The sequence below is a fragment of the Rhinoderma darwinii genome, chromosome 9, assembly GCF_050947455.1.
Source record: "Rhinoderma darwinii isolate aRhiDar2 chromosome 9, aRhiDar2.hap1, whole genome shotgun sequence".
NCBI lineage: Eukaryota > Metazoa > Chordata > Amphibia > Anura > Rhinodermatidae > Rhinoderma > Rhinoderma darwinii.
Window position 1 is genome coordinate 85928384 of NC_134695.1, and position 17524 is coordinate 85945907.

The 17524-nt window shown below is 43.4% G+C and overlaps 1 long non-coding RNA gene across 1 annotated transcript in view; it reads right to left on the reverse strand.

Moving 5' to 3' along the window:
* Positions 1-17524, reverse strand: part of LOC142660479 (uncharacterized) — a 263842-nt gene that overhangs the window by 170974 nt on the left and 75344 nt on the right. The gene's annotated exons all lie outside the window — the stretch shown is intronic.

A 17524-nucleotide genomic window follows, 5' to 3' on the forward strand; every position in this document is an offset into this window, starting at 1 on the left:
CCTATATGCAAGAATATAACTACTATAATACTGCCCCTATGTACAAAATATTTATCTACTATAATATTGCCCCTATATACAAGAATATAACTACTATAATACTGCCCCCTATATACAAGAATATAACTACTATAATACTGCCCCTATATACAAGAATATAACTACTATAATACTGCCCCCTATGTACAAGAATATAACTACTATAATACTGCCCCTATATACAAGAATATAACTACTATAATACTGCCCCCTATATACAAGAATATAACTACTATAATAATGCCCCCATATACAAGAATATAACTACTATAATACTGCACCCTATGTACAAGAATATTATTATAGTACTGCTCCTATATACAACAATATACCAACTATAATACTTCCCTCTATGTACAAGAATATAACTACTATAATACTGCCCCCTATGGGCAAGTACATACAGTAACTACTTTAACAGTGTGCCTATGGACTTTTTATTTTAATTGGGGTCACTCTATGTGTGTACACAGAGGACATTGCTTTACACTGATTACTTTGCTCATTTGTAAACTTTATAAATATGAAGCCATAAAAAGCTATTTCGTAAACATGGACTTTAATAAAAGCTTTGTATATATTATACAAGCATATAAGTGGTTAAATCCTACCTGCACGTATACTGTATGTGCAGTGACTATGTGAGCCTTTAAAAGAATATGAAAAAAATGAATCCCAACAGTCTGCAAAGCAGCCTTATGAATGCTTAAAACACAGCTCCCTCCTTTAAAATGTAAACTACCTCCATAAATGTGTTTTGCAAAAGTCTTTTTTTGTCAATAATACACTACCTCTTGTGAATTAATTATAATAAATAATGAAAAGTCTGAGCCTAACAATCACTGGCAGAAAGTCAGCTTTGTTCGAATGTTAAGATGCAAAAAATATGCACATTACACCAGCCTCCCCATCAGTAATTAAGATAAATGCATCAATTATTAAACATGCAAACATGTCAAGCAAGCATAACTAATTATTTGAGCATGTTAACAGTTGTTTAATGTTAACAAGCAGTGAATTATTAAAGACCCAGGTGTCACATTTTGGATTACATCAAACAGAGAGTTGTAAAGAGATCGGGAGTTCTGCAGAGATATTTCAGTCTGATAAGCAATAAAGTTCTCCTCATTTCCAATAAAGACAAAGTAGTCATTTACAAATAATTATGGCAACCTGCAAGAAAGGAGCCCTGGGTGCATTGTTAGAATCTTATATTCACAAGAATGTGGTCATGAAGATTGCATATCTTGTCTTCTAGTACGAGGCCTAATTGCATCTTAATAAAATACAATGGGAAGATGCGCAGCCGTATGATAGGGAGTTTTCTTCTTTTGTTTACAACAAATCACTGACAAACCACAGAGGAAGTTACAAGGTTTGACATTTTTCTATCAAGGTAAATACATTCAGTATTGAATGAGTTTACATGCCAAGGTGGTGGCCTGATTGCCACCCGCCATTTTATTTGACCAATACTGGAGACCCTATTATACTAGCCGATTTAGGTTGGTGCAGGAAGCACCGATCAACTTGGCGCTCGTTTGCTAGTGTCACAAAGAGCTATGTGTGGGGACCTGCGGTCGTTACGCCGATTGCTCGTCCCCATACATTATTATCACGTCGGCAGCGCGTCTCCCTGTTTACACAACAAGATGTGCTGCCGACAACAGTAATATTTACTTTTTTAAAACGATACGATCAGGAGATGAACAAGCGTTTGCTCGTTCATCTGCTGATCGCTACCCTGTTTACACAGGGCAATTGACGGCAACGAGCATACTATGAACGCTTGTCTGCCCGATAATCGCCCTGTGTAAAATCCCCTTAACACAAAATGGAAATGGATTTATACCTCTTTTTGTTTTTGCATCTTATTCTAGTTTTGCAAAGATCCAGCTACAGGTAAGACATTTTTAAAACAATTCTTCTTAGGAAAATAATGCAAAATTATGTAAAACGTAATTCTTCCTCCAACAGAAAGAAAACAGTCTCTCCAGTGCCATCAATGAGCGGCTGCCCTGAAACCCAATGTTAGATCCCTTAGAGTGTGTTAACATGTGGCTGATTTGCTGCAGAAATGTTTGCAACTGATCCATGCACTTGCTGCAGAATGAACACCATTCAGGTGAGTGAAACACATTTTCAGTTGCGAGAAATGTTTGCATCAAATCTGCCATGTGTGGACATGCCCTAAAAAAGCCTTGAAACACAACACAGGTTCTCAGCAAAACCAGAGTCCACCATCTTTAGGCTGGGTTCACACGAGCACATTAACGTCCGTAATGGACGGACGTATTTCGTCCGGAAGTCCCGGACCGAACTCAGTGCAGGGAGCCGGGCTCCTAGCATCATAGTTATGTACGATGCTAGGAGTCCCTGCCTCTCTGCAGGACTACTGTCCCGTACTGTAATCAGGTTTTCAGTACAGTAGTTCCACGGAGAGGCAGGGACTCCTAGCGTCGTACATAACTTCGATGCTAGGAGCCCGGCTCCCTGCACTGAGTTCAGTCCGGGACTTCTGGCCGAAATACGTCCGTCCATTACAGACGTTAATGTGCTCGTGTGAACCCAGCCTTAAACAGCACTGTTTCAGAGTTTCTGCTCTTTGCCAGTACAGATTAGGGTTGTGCTTGGCTACATCTTCAGTTGGCGAATCCACTGTAAAAAGGGATGCGTGAGATTAGGAAAAGTTGGTTGCTCTCTGCTAGAAACAGCGCCACTCTTTTCCATGGGCCGTGTCTGGTATTGCAGCACAGCCCCATACACTGTTGGTGGACAACATTTGAAGAGAGCAGCCACGTGTTCCTTATCTCATACAATCCTTACTGCTGAGATTGTAGAAGAGTCTGGATGTTTATGGTAAGGGGGATTTTTATCAACTCACAATAACCATTTAATATATCAATGAAGACAGGACACATCACACAATATTAGGAGCTCCGTCTGGTTTAGGTAATTTCTGCTACTAGGACCGTGATAAAAAAAATAATTCAGATCATAGACTCACTGGGAAAACTATGCAAAATTAAAGATCTGATAAAGCTCTCACAGCCTCCGGAGCTCGAGATTGAAGCTGTAAGTCTTGAGCTCAAATCAATATCCCTGTAATAGAAATACTAGTGTCCTTACATCTATATTTCCCCAGCATTTCAGCCAAAAAATTTATATAGATTAGACTGGCGCACAAAGTGATTTACTGATGTATCACGTAAGACCCTGTCTCACCTTAGCCCTGCTGCTGGGAAGTCAGTTTATTGGGAAAAAGGCTGTCCAGTATTTTATGTAATTCTACGGACTTCTATTTATAGGGGCTTTGGAAATGTAGATAGATTAGATAGATAGATTAGATAGATTAGATAGCTATGGGATAGATATGAGATAGATATGAGATAGATATGAGATAGATATGAGATAGATATGAGATAGATATGAGATAGAAAGATAATCTCATATGAAACCCTTGCCATATGTTGCATTTACATCCGGTGGACTAATAGGGTGATTCATAAGCATGTTCTAGAATGATGGTCCAAATGTTGATAAACCCATGTCCAAAATAAAAATATTTTATAGATTTTTTTATACCTGGGTGAGTAAAACAAAAACAAAAAATTGTCTCTCTGTTGTTGTTGTTGTTGTTATCCCATTTTAGGTGATTGTATCTCTATAGGTGGCCATAGGCATTTATTTATTTTGAACAGATCTTATCAACTTTTGTGTGACCTGCGAACAATCATACGACAAACCTAATTGTAATGGGATTGGCTAGATATCTGGACATGTCAGGTATAACAAGGACTTCCTTGCCTGGTCCTCGTACATGCTGAATTTGCAAAGATTAAGGGAAATCTTTCTTGCCACTGAATGTCTCATAGGAAAAGGGTTACCTTCTTAGAGTATTCTTTAAAACATCTGCACACCCACCCATGTTTACTCCATAGGGGAGAAAATAGTGGCAGGTCCTCTTTAAACTGCTGCATGCAAAACCAGGGATAAGCTAGCAAAGAGGGGAAAATTAATAGTATGGCTGGAGGTATGAGGAACTGCAAAAATGTTTAAGAATGTCCATATGTCCAATGTCTCTATCGGTTTCATTTTTTATTTCCATCCATCTCTTTTTAGTGTGTATTTAAATGATTAATAGAATTATTTTCTTTTATCTCTGTTGTAAATTGGCAATAGCTTATATTACAGATGTGTCTTTTTTTTGTCTGTCAAGGTCAGCAGACAAGGACTCGTCAAGATTTTAACCTCGATCTTTTTTCACCCTTTCACTTGTAGAGGATCTCATGAATCATCTAGTCTTTGAATTGAACTCCCGATGCCGCTCTCCCATCAAACTGCCCGACTTGTGCAATTTTTCTTCATTCTCACTAACAATTTGGTAATGAAATATTGATTTTTAGTTACATTCAGATAGATGTTATTAAGTTTGCATTGATAAATCTCTCCTTCTCTCAGGCTGGAAGTACCTCAGTCAAATTGTAAGTGTGGTTTCATATATTGTGATGTATTCATTTGACATAACTGTCACCCCACATTGCCTGACTCAAGATTGCAAGCGGAATTAGTAGCCATAATATATTGTAGCGTTGGCGATCATTGGACATGAGGGATTGTTGATTTGTGTTACAAAATAGTTTAAGCGTAACCCAGCGAACACAACAGAAAGTTTGAGAAGATCAGTTCATCATCCTACTACATAGTAACCATTCAAATAAAATCATTTATAAATAGATTGAATTTCTGCCCATTTTGTGTATACGGTTCCTATGCAGACTTGTGGCAGGTTGAGGCAACGGTTACCAACTACAAAATAACCCTGCGTGTACTCTGATCCTGTAGTCATGTATTACTTCCCTCCTTCTTGCTAACCTCCTCCTGAGCACTGTAAAGGCATCTGTCATCCGAGCAGGTTAGTGTTATTCATACACAGCATGATTTATACCCCTGAGGAGGCTTCAGAGTTGCCTTTGCTCAGAAATCAGGCTCTTACTGCCATGTCAGTGTGAGAGTGGGAGGAGGCACATGCTATAGTATTGAGAGTATCTTCACAGAGAACACCCACTGAGCTCTGAACTTGCAGCTTCAAAAAGGAGATATGTCAAAGAAAGGAGGTTTTAAAATACAAAAAAAGCAACACAGAACTCAGCCAATAACATAGTGCAACATGAACCTCTCTATAATAATGAGAGGGTCTGCAGCTACTAAGATCCTAAAGGTTCCTACTCATTCCTGGTACTCCTCGTTGCAGCAGTGTGGGTGGAAATGGAGCTGCTAAAACTCTGCCCCATTCCATGTGAATACAAATAAAGGCTCTGCACAGACAAGCAATGTTTGTACAGCTCATAGAACATGAAGAATCTGTTTTTACTTACACAGGTAATTGGGTGAGGTCTGAAAATGACATACAGATTTTTGTTTTTAGTTTTTTAGCAGCTAAGGAAGTTCTCTAGCCTTTCCAATTATCACTTTTTGTCAAAAGAAATAGTACAAATTGCTATTTACTGTCTATTTCACACTTGGAAATCTAGTTTTGCAGAGTTCTCATGAAATTCAGTAACATTTCACGATGAGGATTGTGGTGCTGTGTTGTTATCTAATACTACACATTACATATCATAGGCTTAGATATTCCTGCTCAGCAGACAGTTCCCGATATGGTCCTTGTAGATTTAATAATGTGGGGGAACCATGCATTGCCATACACGGAATAGATACAAATCTTATGCAAATTTTTGGATATATTTTTTGTTTATTTTAGAACATCCTTGTTGGGGGTTCACAGACTAAATAGTGTGACCTTTCAGGGTGAGGGTCAGGTTACAAAGAGGAAACAGTAGTTCTTCCCAATCCCTCTAGATAAATACAATGCTTTGTAACCTTCTCTTTTGAGCTACATTATTGTCACAGGAAAACCATAAATTATAAAAACGAGCTAGAAATAAAGCTCATGGATACAAATTTGCTGAATACTCAGAAAAAAAATAAAAAAAAAAAATAAATAAAATAAAAATGCCAAGAGCAAATAGGCTGGGTGACTTGCAATAATTCTTTATTGGGAGCAGTCTCCAGCAGCCTCTCATTGAACTGCGCTCTAACTGGGTCATGTTTCACAGAAATCATTGACCTTTAAAGAGCCCTGCTTAAATGTTTTAAGAACTTTGTGAGGAGAAAAGAAAAAAAATATATAAAAAGAACAAAAATCAATAAGTACACATTATTAGAGGAATGCAAAGGCCTGCTGTCACGTTTGAGATGTACAAGTAGCAAATTTGAAAGACACCACAATAATTACTCAGTTTATCACTTGGAGAGGATGGAAGTCTGGTAATGAAGAGGTTAATCAATAAGATAGGCAAATAAACAGCTTAACATGTGGCTACTAATAGCTTAACTGCCCTAGAAGCAGTCACAATGATACTCACAGGAATGAGCACTGTACAGCTAAGAACTTACGTATATGGTAAAAGATATTTGAAAGAAAACAGTGTTTTGCTTTATATTACTTTTTTATTATTATTCTGTTGCTCTAACATAATATCTAATATCATGCCCAACGACAGTGCACAGATTTCGTATTTCATTTACCAATTGGAGGAATTTAGTTGTCGTTCCCTGCTGAGTAATGCAAAAGTCCAATGTAAAAGAATATCATTATTATAATACTTACTCATAAGAGCAAGAAAATTACTATAATACTACCCCCTATATACAGGAATATAACTACTATAATACTGCTCCTATGTACAAGAATATAACTACTATAATACTGCCCCTTATATACAAGAATATAACTACTATAATACGGCTCCTATATACAAGAATATAACTACTATAATACTGCCCCTATATACAAGAATATAACTACTATAATACTGCCTCTATATACAAGAATTTAACTCCTATAATATTGCTCCTATATACAAGAATATAACTACTATAATACTGCCCCTATATACAAGAATATAACTACTATAATAGTGCCCCCTATATACAAGAATATAACTACTATAATACTGCCTCCTATATACAAACTATAACTACTATAATACTGCCCCCTATATACAAGAATATAACTTCTATAATACTGCCCCTATATACAAGTATATAACTACTATAATACTGCCTCCTATATACAAGAATATAACTACTATAATACTGCTCCTATATACAAGAATATAAATACTATAATACTGCCCCCTATATACAAGAATATAACTACTATAATACTGCCTCCTATATACAAGAATATAATTACTATAATACTGCCAGTAACGTACAAGAATGTAACTACTATTATACTGCTCGAATATAACTACTATAATACTGCCCCTATGTACAAGAATATAACTACTATAATACTGCCTCCTATATACAAGGATATAACTACGATAATACTGCCCCTATGTACAAGAATATAACTACTATAATACTGCTCCTATATACAAGAATATAACGACTATAATACTGCCTCCTATATACAAGAATATAACTACTATAATACTGCCCCTATGTACAAGAATATAACTATTATAATACTGCCCCTAAATGCAAAAATATAACTACTATTATACTGCTCCCTATATACAAGAATATAACTACTATAATACTGCGATTATATACAACAATATAACTACCATAATACTGCCCCCTATGTACTATAACTACTATAATACTACTCACTATATACAAGAATACAACTATAATACTGCCGCTATGTACAAGAATATAACTATTATAATACTGCCACCTATATACAAGAATATAACTTCTATAATACTGCCTCCTATATACAAGAATATAACTACTATAATACTGCCCCCTGTATACAAGTATATAACTACTATAATACTGCCCCCTATGTACAAGAAAATAACTACTATAATACTGCTCCTATATACAAGAATATAACTACTATAATACTTCTCCTATATACAAGAATATAACTACTATAATACTGCACCTATATACAAGAATATAACTACTATAATACTGCCTCCTATATACAAGAATATAACTACTATAATACTTCTCCTATATACAAGAATACAACTACTATAATACTGCTCCTATATACAAGAATATAACTACTATAATACTGCTCCTATATACAAGAATATAACTACTATAATACTGCCCCCTATATACAAGAATATAACTACTATAATACTGCTACTATATACAAGAATATAACTACTATAATACTACTCCCTATATACAAGAATATAACTACTATAATACTGCCCCTATATACAAGAATATAACTACTATAGTACTGCCCCTATATACAAGAATATAACTACTATAAGACTGCTCCTATATACAAGAATATAACTACTATAATACTGCCTCCTATATACAAGAATATAACTACTATAGTACTGCCCCTATATAAAAGAATATAACTACTAGAATACTGCCCCCTATATACAAGAATATAACTACTATAATACTGCTCCCTATATACAAGAATATAACTAGTATAATACTGCCCCTATATACAAGAATATAACTACTATAATACTGCCCCCTATATACAAGAATATAACTACTATAATACTGCTCCTATATACAAGAATATAACTACTATAATACTGCTCCTATATACAAGAATATAACTACTATAATACTGCTCCTATATACAAGAATATAACTATAACCTCTGCAGATTCCAATTTGTAAACTGAACACCTGTTAGGGTATGTTCACACGAGGTCATTACGTCCGTAATTGACGGACATATTTCGGCTGCAAGTACCGGACCGAACACAGTGCAGTGAGCCGGGCTCCTAGCATGATAGTTCTGTACGACGCTAGGAGTCCCTGCCTCTCTGCCGGACAACTGTCTCGTACTGAAAACATGATTACAGTACGGGACAGTTGTCCGGCAGTGAGGCAGGGACTCCTAGCGTCGTACATAACTATGATGATAGGAGCCCGGCTCCCTGCACTGTGTTCGGTCCGGGATATGCGGCCGAAATACGTCCGTCAATTACGGACGTAATGACCTCATGTGAACATACCCTTAAAAGTACAATTAAGGCCTCATGCACATGACCGTAAGGGTTTTTACTGTCCGCAAATACAGATGCACATCCGTAGGCATGCTAAATTATGTAAGCGCCCATAGTCTTCTATGGGCGAGTCCGTGCCGCAATTGCGGACAAGAATAGGACATGTTCAAATATTTACTATTACCTGGAAATCCGGAAGATATGATGCCTGAGCTTTAAAGAGGCTCTGTCACCAGATTTTGCAACCCCTATCTGCTATTGCAGCAGATAGGCGCTGCAATGTAGATTACAGTAATGTTTTTATTTTTAAAAAACGAGCATTTTTGGCCAAGTTATGACCATTTTCGTATTTATGCAAATGAGGCTTGCAAAAGTACAACTGGGCGTGTATTATGTGTGTTACATCGGGGCGTGTTTACTACTTTTTCTAGCTGGGCGTTCTGATGAGAAGTATCATCCACTTCTCTTCAGAACGCCCAGCTTCTGGCAGTGCAGATCTGTGACATCACTCACAGGTCCTGCATCGTGTCGGCACCAGAGGCTACAGTTGATTCTGCAGCAGCATTTGCAGGTAAGTAGCTACATCGACTTACCTGCAAACGCCGATGCTGCTGCAGAATCATCTGTAGCCTCTGGTGCCGATGTGTCCTCGCTCGTCTGACACGATGCAGGACCTGTGAGTGACGACACAGCGTGATCTCTGGAGAACACGGCTGTGTCTGCACTGCCAGAAGCTGGGCGTTGTGAAGAGAAGTGGATGATACTTCTATACACAACGCCCAGCTAGTAAAAGTAGTAAACACGCCCCGATATACGCACATAATACACGCCCAGTTGTACTTTTACTTTTCAACACGCCCAGTTGTACTTTTGCAAGCCTCATTTGCATAAATACGAAAATGGTCATAACTTGGCCAAAAATGCTCGTTTTTTAAAAATAAAAACGTTACTGTAATCTACATTGCGGCGCCTATCTGCTGCAATAGCAGATAGGGGTTGCAAAATCTGGTGACAGAGCCTCTTTAAAGGGTAACTAAACGTTTAACAAACTTCTTACATGTCATAGTGACATGTCAGAAGTTTTGATTGGTGGGGGTGCGAGCACCGAGACCCCCACCAATCGCTAAAACGAAGAGGCAGAAGTGCTCGTGTGAGCACTTGTCAGATGTTTGTTGAACGTTTAGTTACCCTTTAATTAAAGCATGTGGAATGTGAACAAGAATCTATGGATCTAGCATGTTCTGGGGATTTTTTTTGTGTACTGGTAAATAACATATAAACCACAGCAAAGAGGATTCAATTCTCTTCTGCTGTATTGTCATCAGCCAGATTTCAGCAAAAAAAAAAAAAAAAAAAAACACCACGAGTTTGTCCTCACTTCATAGGCGAGTTGACAAATCACTGACCCCCAGCAAATCAGCACATTCCTCTCTGTGCAACTAGAAAATCTTAAGCTACAAGATGGTCTTACTTAGTTTCCAAAGAATGTGAGCAAGCTTGCTGATGTGAATGGGGCGTGTTGCAGTACCAGGCACAGCCACACTTTTACGAACGGGGCTGTTCTGTGTACTGCAGTGAAGGGGTCACGGCACTCCAGCAAGCACCACTAAAAGCTCATAACTAAATTATAGAGCATGACCTGCCTAAGTAGAGTCGTGTGTTAGTGAACCTTCCCTTATCCCTACCTATCCCTCAACCCCCACCTTTAGAAAAGACACGTGACACCGAGGTTGGATGTGAAATGGCCACAGCAGCCGTTTATTAATTTCACAGTTTTATAAAAACAATTTAAATCCGAAACGTTCGGATAACTAATTAGGAATCCACCAGAGAATTCCTCCTAATAATTCACATGACCCAACATGGGTCAGAATCATAAATAACAATTTAACGTTAACATTAATCCGAGCAGGGGAAGTCCTTGAAGCCATTTTAGATATTCCTTTTTGACACACCCCGAGTTAGCCATCTGCAACCACCACCAACCAATTACCTCCAGCCGTAAACCAGCTCGGAAGCACCGCTCACCTCTGCAGATGGCTCCAACCACTAGAAGTCCACTTCAAAGGGATAACACCCGATGAAGTCTTCAACCATGTACCTTTTTTGGGGGACGCATACCCCCGATGCGACCCCCCCACCATTTTGTACTGACTGGCCTCAAGGACTCCCCCCGCCACAGCGAAACAGGCCTTGACCACCTTAAGCCTGTGAGTTCCGCCACACCCCCACCGCCCTTTCAATTCCCTCTGCTATTGCCAAGCTCCACAGATCAATACCAACCTCGGACAAATGAACCCCATCGCTCCTCCAGTAGTTCCCCACTCCTGACTCCAAATCCCTGTGCCGCACGCAAATGCCCCCGTTTTTTGGCTACAAAACGGGACACCGCCCGATTAACTTTAATGCGAGCCTTATTGACTCTTTCCACTGACCTAGCCAGCCGCCAATGTTTCCTTGGGACAATGTCCGACCACACTATCACCAACCTGGGATAAGAAACCCACAATCACAACATATCGTGTTTAATATCCCGCACCAACTCACGAAAGGGGCGGACTCCCAAGTCATTCCCACCCACGCGCAATACCAAGACCTCTGGGACCCTATCAAGCCGGGCATATGTCTGGAATTCTGCTAACACCCTGCTCCATGACATACCTCTAAATCCCAGCCAATGCAAAACCGCATCCTGTCGCGGAATGCGCAACTGGCGACCGTCCGGGCGGACGTCCGCCCTCAAAGCCCCCCAATGCACGTAAGAGTGGCCCAGCAACCACACCAAACACGGAGGCGGATCTGAAACGGAAAAGAAAGTTAGATACCACCACACAAACATTTTTTAAGCGCTAACAAGACTCATAACAGATGAGGGCGGACATAAGACCTAAATCTGTTGGACTTCCAACGACCGATGCGCCGCACCCCTTCATCATCCAACCCCCAACTTCTGTTGCTGCGCCAATCCTGAAGGAATGAGATGAATACGAGCCCGCCGCGACACCGACCGCCGCCAAACATTTTTTAAATACAGCTCCAAATTGAAATCTGGACAAAAATGACCCGTCCTCGTGACATAGCAATGGCAACTCTGGAGACCCCACTTGTGGCTTAAAACCCCGCATGCACGCTACCGGGCACATAGCCGAATCCGAGAGGGTGAACAAAACTATCAGCTTCCCCTTCCCTAATTGGTCAGTTTTTGACCGACGCAACCATACCTCAAGCCGATCTGCATATAGGCTCACCTCCCCCAGTCTCAACCCCCCTGTCTGCTTGGTACTCGGCGACACCAACTCGCCAATTCTAAATGCCCCAAAGAACGCTAAAGAAAAGGCTAACCGAAACAACTCCATCTCGGCCGAAGAACGACAGACCGATGCTAATGATCCGCCCAAAGAGCTAAGCAGAGAAAACGACACAGGCCTTCTACGATCAGCCTCGACCCTACCTCGGCGCAAACCCTTCAAAGCCTGTCCCACTAAAAATTCCTTAGATACATCCCGAAAGCCTCGCAACTTAAAACCAAACGCCACCGCAGACATGAAACGGTTAACCTTTGCCAATGAAAACCCCGCCTCCCAGGCGTCCCCTAACCAGTACAAAAGTGCCACCAACCTGTCTCTATCCGTGTCGACGTCACCCAACTCTCTTACCCACTCCTCCCACTGCCTCCAACAAGCAGAATAAGCACTCCACGTCGTGCGCGCCAAAGACCTTTCCACCAATCGTTCTACGGGACTGAGACCAGTTCCCAAAGATGTTCCGGACAAGCCAAACCGAGACGTTCCGCTCCCGGTGCCAATTGCCGAAACCGGTCCCACTGCGAGCGAGAAAGAGCATCAGCGATACAATTCCGTACCCCCGGCACATGCACCGCCACCACCCACGCGTTCAACGACAAGCACACCAAACACTAAATGTCGCAACAACTGAACTACCGGAGGAGAGGACGCCGTGATGTTATTAATGGCCAGCACCACCCCCATGTTGTCGCAGTAAAAACGAACCTTCTTATCCCTGAGCCTGTCCCCCCAGATGGTCGCCACAACCACGATGGGGAACAGCTCGAGCAGGGCCAGATTCCGCGTGAGTCCACTGGACACCCAGCTAGCCGGCCATTGACCTGCGCACCACGGACCCCCCCCGTAGGCTCCAAAACCGCCCGCCCCAGCCGCATCCGTAAAAATATTTAAATCACTCGTATCCTGCGCTGGAGCCATCCATAGCGAGCGACCGTTATACTGGCCCAAGAAGTCATCCCATACCTGCAGATCAGCCCGATGCTCCTCCTTGAGCCGCACAAAATGATGTGGCGCACGCACTCCCGCCGTTGCCGCCGCCAACCGTCTACCAAACACCCTCCCCATTGGCATAATCCAGCAGGCGAAATTCAACTTCCCCAGCAAAGACTGAAGCTCACGCAGCGTAATTTTCTTTAACCTACAAGCCCGACGTACCTCCTGACTCAAAGCCCCCAACTTATCCGCAGGAAGACGACACTCCATTGCCACCGAATCTATTTCAATTCCCAAAAAACAAATCGTCGGTAACGGGCCCGCAGTCTTTTCTGGCGCCAAAGGGATCCCAAAATCCCTCGCAACCTTCTGCAGTGCATGAAGCAGATTACCGCAAACCGGCGAACCCCCCGGGCCGACGCACAAGAAATCGTCTAAGTAATGTATCAACGAGTCGACCCCGGCTACTCCCTTCGTCACCCACTCCACGAAGCTACTAAACGCCTCGAAGTATGCGCAAGAAAGGGAACACCCCATCGGAAGGCACCGATCCACGTAAAAAGCCCCATTCCAAAAACAACCCAACAGCCGTTGGCTTTCTGGATGAACTGGCAACAACCTGAACGCCGCCTCGATGTCAGTTTTTGCTAGCAGCGCACCTGGACCCGCAGCACGAACTAACCCCACCGCCTTATCGAATGAGGTATACACTACGGAGCACAACTCTTGATCAATCCCGTCATTTACCGACGAACCCTTGGGAAACGATAAATGCTGAATCAAACGAAATTTCCGGGGCTCGCGCTTTGGAACAATACCCAATGGGGACACCACTAAATCTTTTATTGGCGGATCAACAAAAGGCCCCGCCATGCGACCCAATGAAACTTCTTTAAACAATTTTTTCGACACGACCTCGGCATGCAAGTAGGCCGATTTAAGGTTCCTCCGTGTAACCGGGACCTCATAACGAGGCGGAGGAATAATAAAACCAACACAAAACCCTTCGTAAAGTAACTTGGCCGCCGCCCTATCCGGATACTCATTTAGATAAGGGGCCATCCTTTCCACCCTCACCGGTGACAACCCCTTGACCAGCCGAGGAGGACTGGTTCCCTGACCTCTTTTTCCGCATACATTTTGCAGCCCCGTGGGATGCACCATTACACTCTGAACACACGTGCTTGAACTTGCACGTGGCCCCGAACTTACACTGGCCATCGTTGAATTGCCAGCAGAATCCCAACTTTGCCCCGCCGCCTTGTCCGACCTGACTGGACTGGCCCCCTTGGCCGACGCTCCCGGGAAAGGACTGCTTAACCGGAGCCGTAACCCTTAACCAGAGAGCAATATCCTTCTGGTCCCACCGAATCGCCGGCCGAACAGCTTTACGCTGACGGAATTGCTCATCGTATCTTAGCCACGCCTGCCCCCCGTACGCCCTATGAGCCTCCCCCATGGCGTCAAAATAGCAAAACGCCGAACAATTTTCCGCCGCCTTTTCTCCTATTACACTGGCTAATATGGCTAATATGGAGAACGCCTGCGACCAATTAACGAACATCTGCGGGATAAGCCTATACCGCCGACGTTCCTCCTTGTCCTTCTTACTCTCGTCCCGCTTGCTCTTATCCAAATTGAATTTAGCAAGCGGCAGGAAAGAAAAAATCTCGACATATTCGTCCTTCCAGATACGCTCACGCACCTCCTGCTTTAAGTGCGCCCCCAACGGACCTTCGAAGCAAATATACACCTCCCCACGAGCACGATCATCAATACGCACCCGATCGCCTTCTTTTTGGGCCTCGGTCTGTACCGACACCGCGACCGCCTCTCTAGCCGCCATCCCGGGCCGCGCCTGTAACAATCCCACTTCCCTGGGGCCTTCCCAAACTACCGCCGGGGACACCTCCGTAACTACTGGCGCCGCCGCCCTATCTAGACGCCCGACCAGCTCCCGCAAGCAACCCACTAAGTCCGCTAGACCCGTGCCGTCGCGCCCGCCCGCGCCACTACCGGCCACCGATGCGACGCTAGCAGCCCCCCCGCCGACACCCGACATAAAAATCGCTGGATACGACAAAGATGGAGTTATGCACTCACTGGGCTGCACAGGCGCAGTGTTCCCGTCAGCCGGACCATCCTGACCTCGCCGATACACGTCCAGTTCACCTTCCTCCAGCTCCTCTCTCGCAGACGACTGGCCATCCCACCGACATCTCCGAAACGGGGATGATGACGCGCTGACAGATGGGCCGGCAACCTGCCGCCCGACCGCTGGGACCCAGACTTCCGACCGGACCTGTTGCCTTGACGTCGCTGCAGGTCTAGGCGTCCGTCTCGACGATCCCGATGAAGCCTGCCCCCTGGCCCGAACATCACCAGGCGGGGCGGCCGTAGCTTGTCCTCCAAATCTTGCATCTGATGGGGGAGGGGTGACAGGGAGCCCTGCCTGCGACTCCCTGATTACCGCCGGACCCCGTCGCGGCTGGGGATTCCTGCCCTCCCAGCTGCCTGGCCTGCAGCGTCCATTTTAGGGCTCCCCCTGCGACGCCGTGTCCGCGGGACCACCTCAGGGCTGAGGCGTTCTGGAGGTCGGGAGCGACGGGTAGACCCGGCCTGAGTCACCGTCACCCCTGGCGACGCTCTCTGCCTCCTCTGAGCAGGAGCGGGTGTTGCTGACTCCCCCCCCCGCCGCCATATTACTGCTAGGAAGGGGGCCGGGGGAGGGGAGCCTGTCCGCAACAGCAACAGACCTCGTATGCCGGGCCTGACGTGGCGATTCGGCGTCCGGGATCCTGGTAAGTGCCGCCACGGTCTCCTCCAACCATCCGGGACCGTGGTGCACAGCAGCGGCGCAAGTATATCAGCCTCAGACATCACACACAGAGCGGGGCAACGGGGAGCTTACTCGAGTGTGTGTTACTCCTCCCGCTGCTTCCGGCTCAGTGCCGAAAACAGCGGGAAGCTCTGTAACGGCCCCTAACTCCTCCCTGTCCCTCCTCCACCTCCTCCTAACTCTCCCTCAATACTTAACCCTTTCCCTCCTAGGTCTGTCATGGAGGCTTCCCTCCTAAGCCCTGCAGGCTGCGTCCAGCCTCTTCTTTATGTTTCAGGTAAAATCTGTGGAGTCGCCCAATCAGTGTTAAGTTTTTGCTCAATTGAATTTTTTTTTTTTAAATCGGTTGTTATGGACCACAGCACTGCTTTGGTTTTGCATCTTTAGGCCATGTTCAGAGGGGTGGGTCATAAGGTAGGGTTAAAAATTCAAGAAAAAACAAAACACGTTTACGCTACACATATGCAAATGTAAAGCTCTATGTTTGCATAATCACACATTAAGGCCTTATTCACACGAGCTTGTGCGTTTTGCGCACGTAGCAGTTTCGTTTTTGTGCATATGGCATCGTTATGACACTGTTTTTATGTTTTGATTCATTTATTTTACAACTGTAGCATGAATCACGCGCGGCACACGGAAGTGCTTCCGTGCGCGATTTATTTTCACGCACCCATTGACTTCAATGGGTGCGTGATGCGCGAAAAACGGGCAAGTATAGGACGTTGTGAGTTTTACGCAGCGGACACACGATGCGTGAAAATCGCGGACAGTCTGAACGTCTACATTGCCTAACATAGATCCGTGCGACGCGTGTGATTTTCACGCACGTATCACGGACATAAAATACGGGGAATAAGGCCTAGCTGTAACGCAAAAGAAAAATAATCGAATGCCGGGTTCACCGTTTCTTTTAAAGACAGAATAATGGGGTCAACTACGCTATTCTGTCCTCCAAAACAAAAACCAATATCCTAAAATAAAGGAGGTTAAAATTCGCCAAAGGTATACTCTTTTGGACAACATTTCACCCATTAAGGTCTATGGCTACGCTAAGAAATACGTTTGAATATATTTTTTTCATATTCAGACGTATACACTCATCTTATGGCAGAAACGTGCCTTGATTAGGGCCTTTCTATAAAAGGTACTGACAACAGGACAGAGAACTAAGCAGCGAGTGTTCCTCTTATGGCTCCGTCTCAGAATCTTCTGCATTCAAGTGAAACATCCTTTGCCAAAACCAAGAAACAATTGATTGAATAAGGAGAAATTTAACAACAGAGATCACAAACCTCTCTCTTGCATTAATATATTTTTAAATAAAATTGAAAGCAGGCCCTTTGATGCCGCTCCGCTATACATGGTGCTTGATTTAGGTTTTAGCGAGC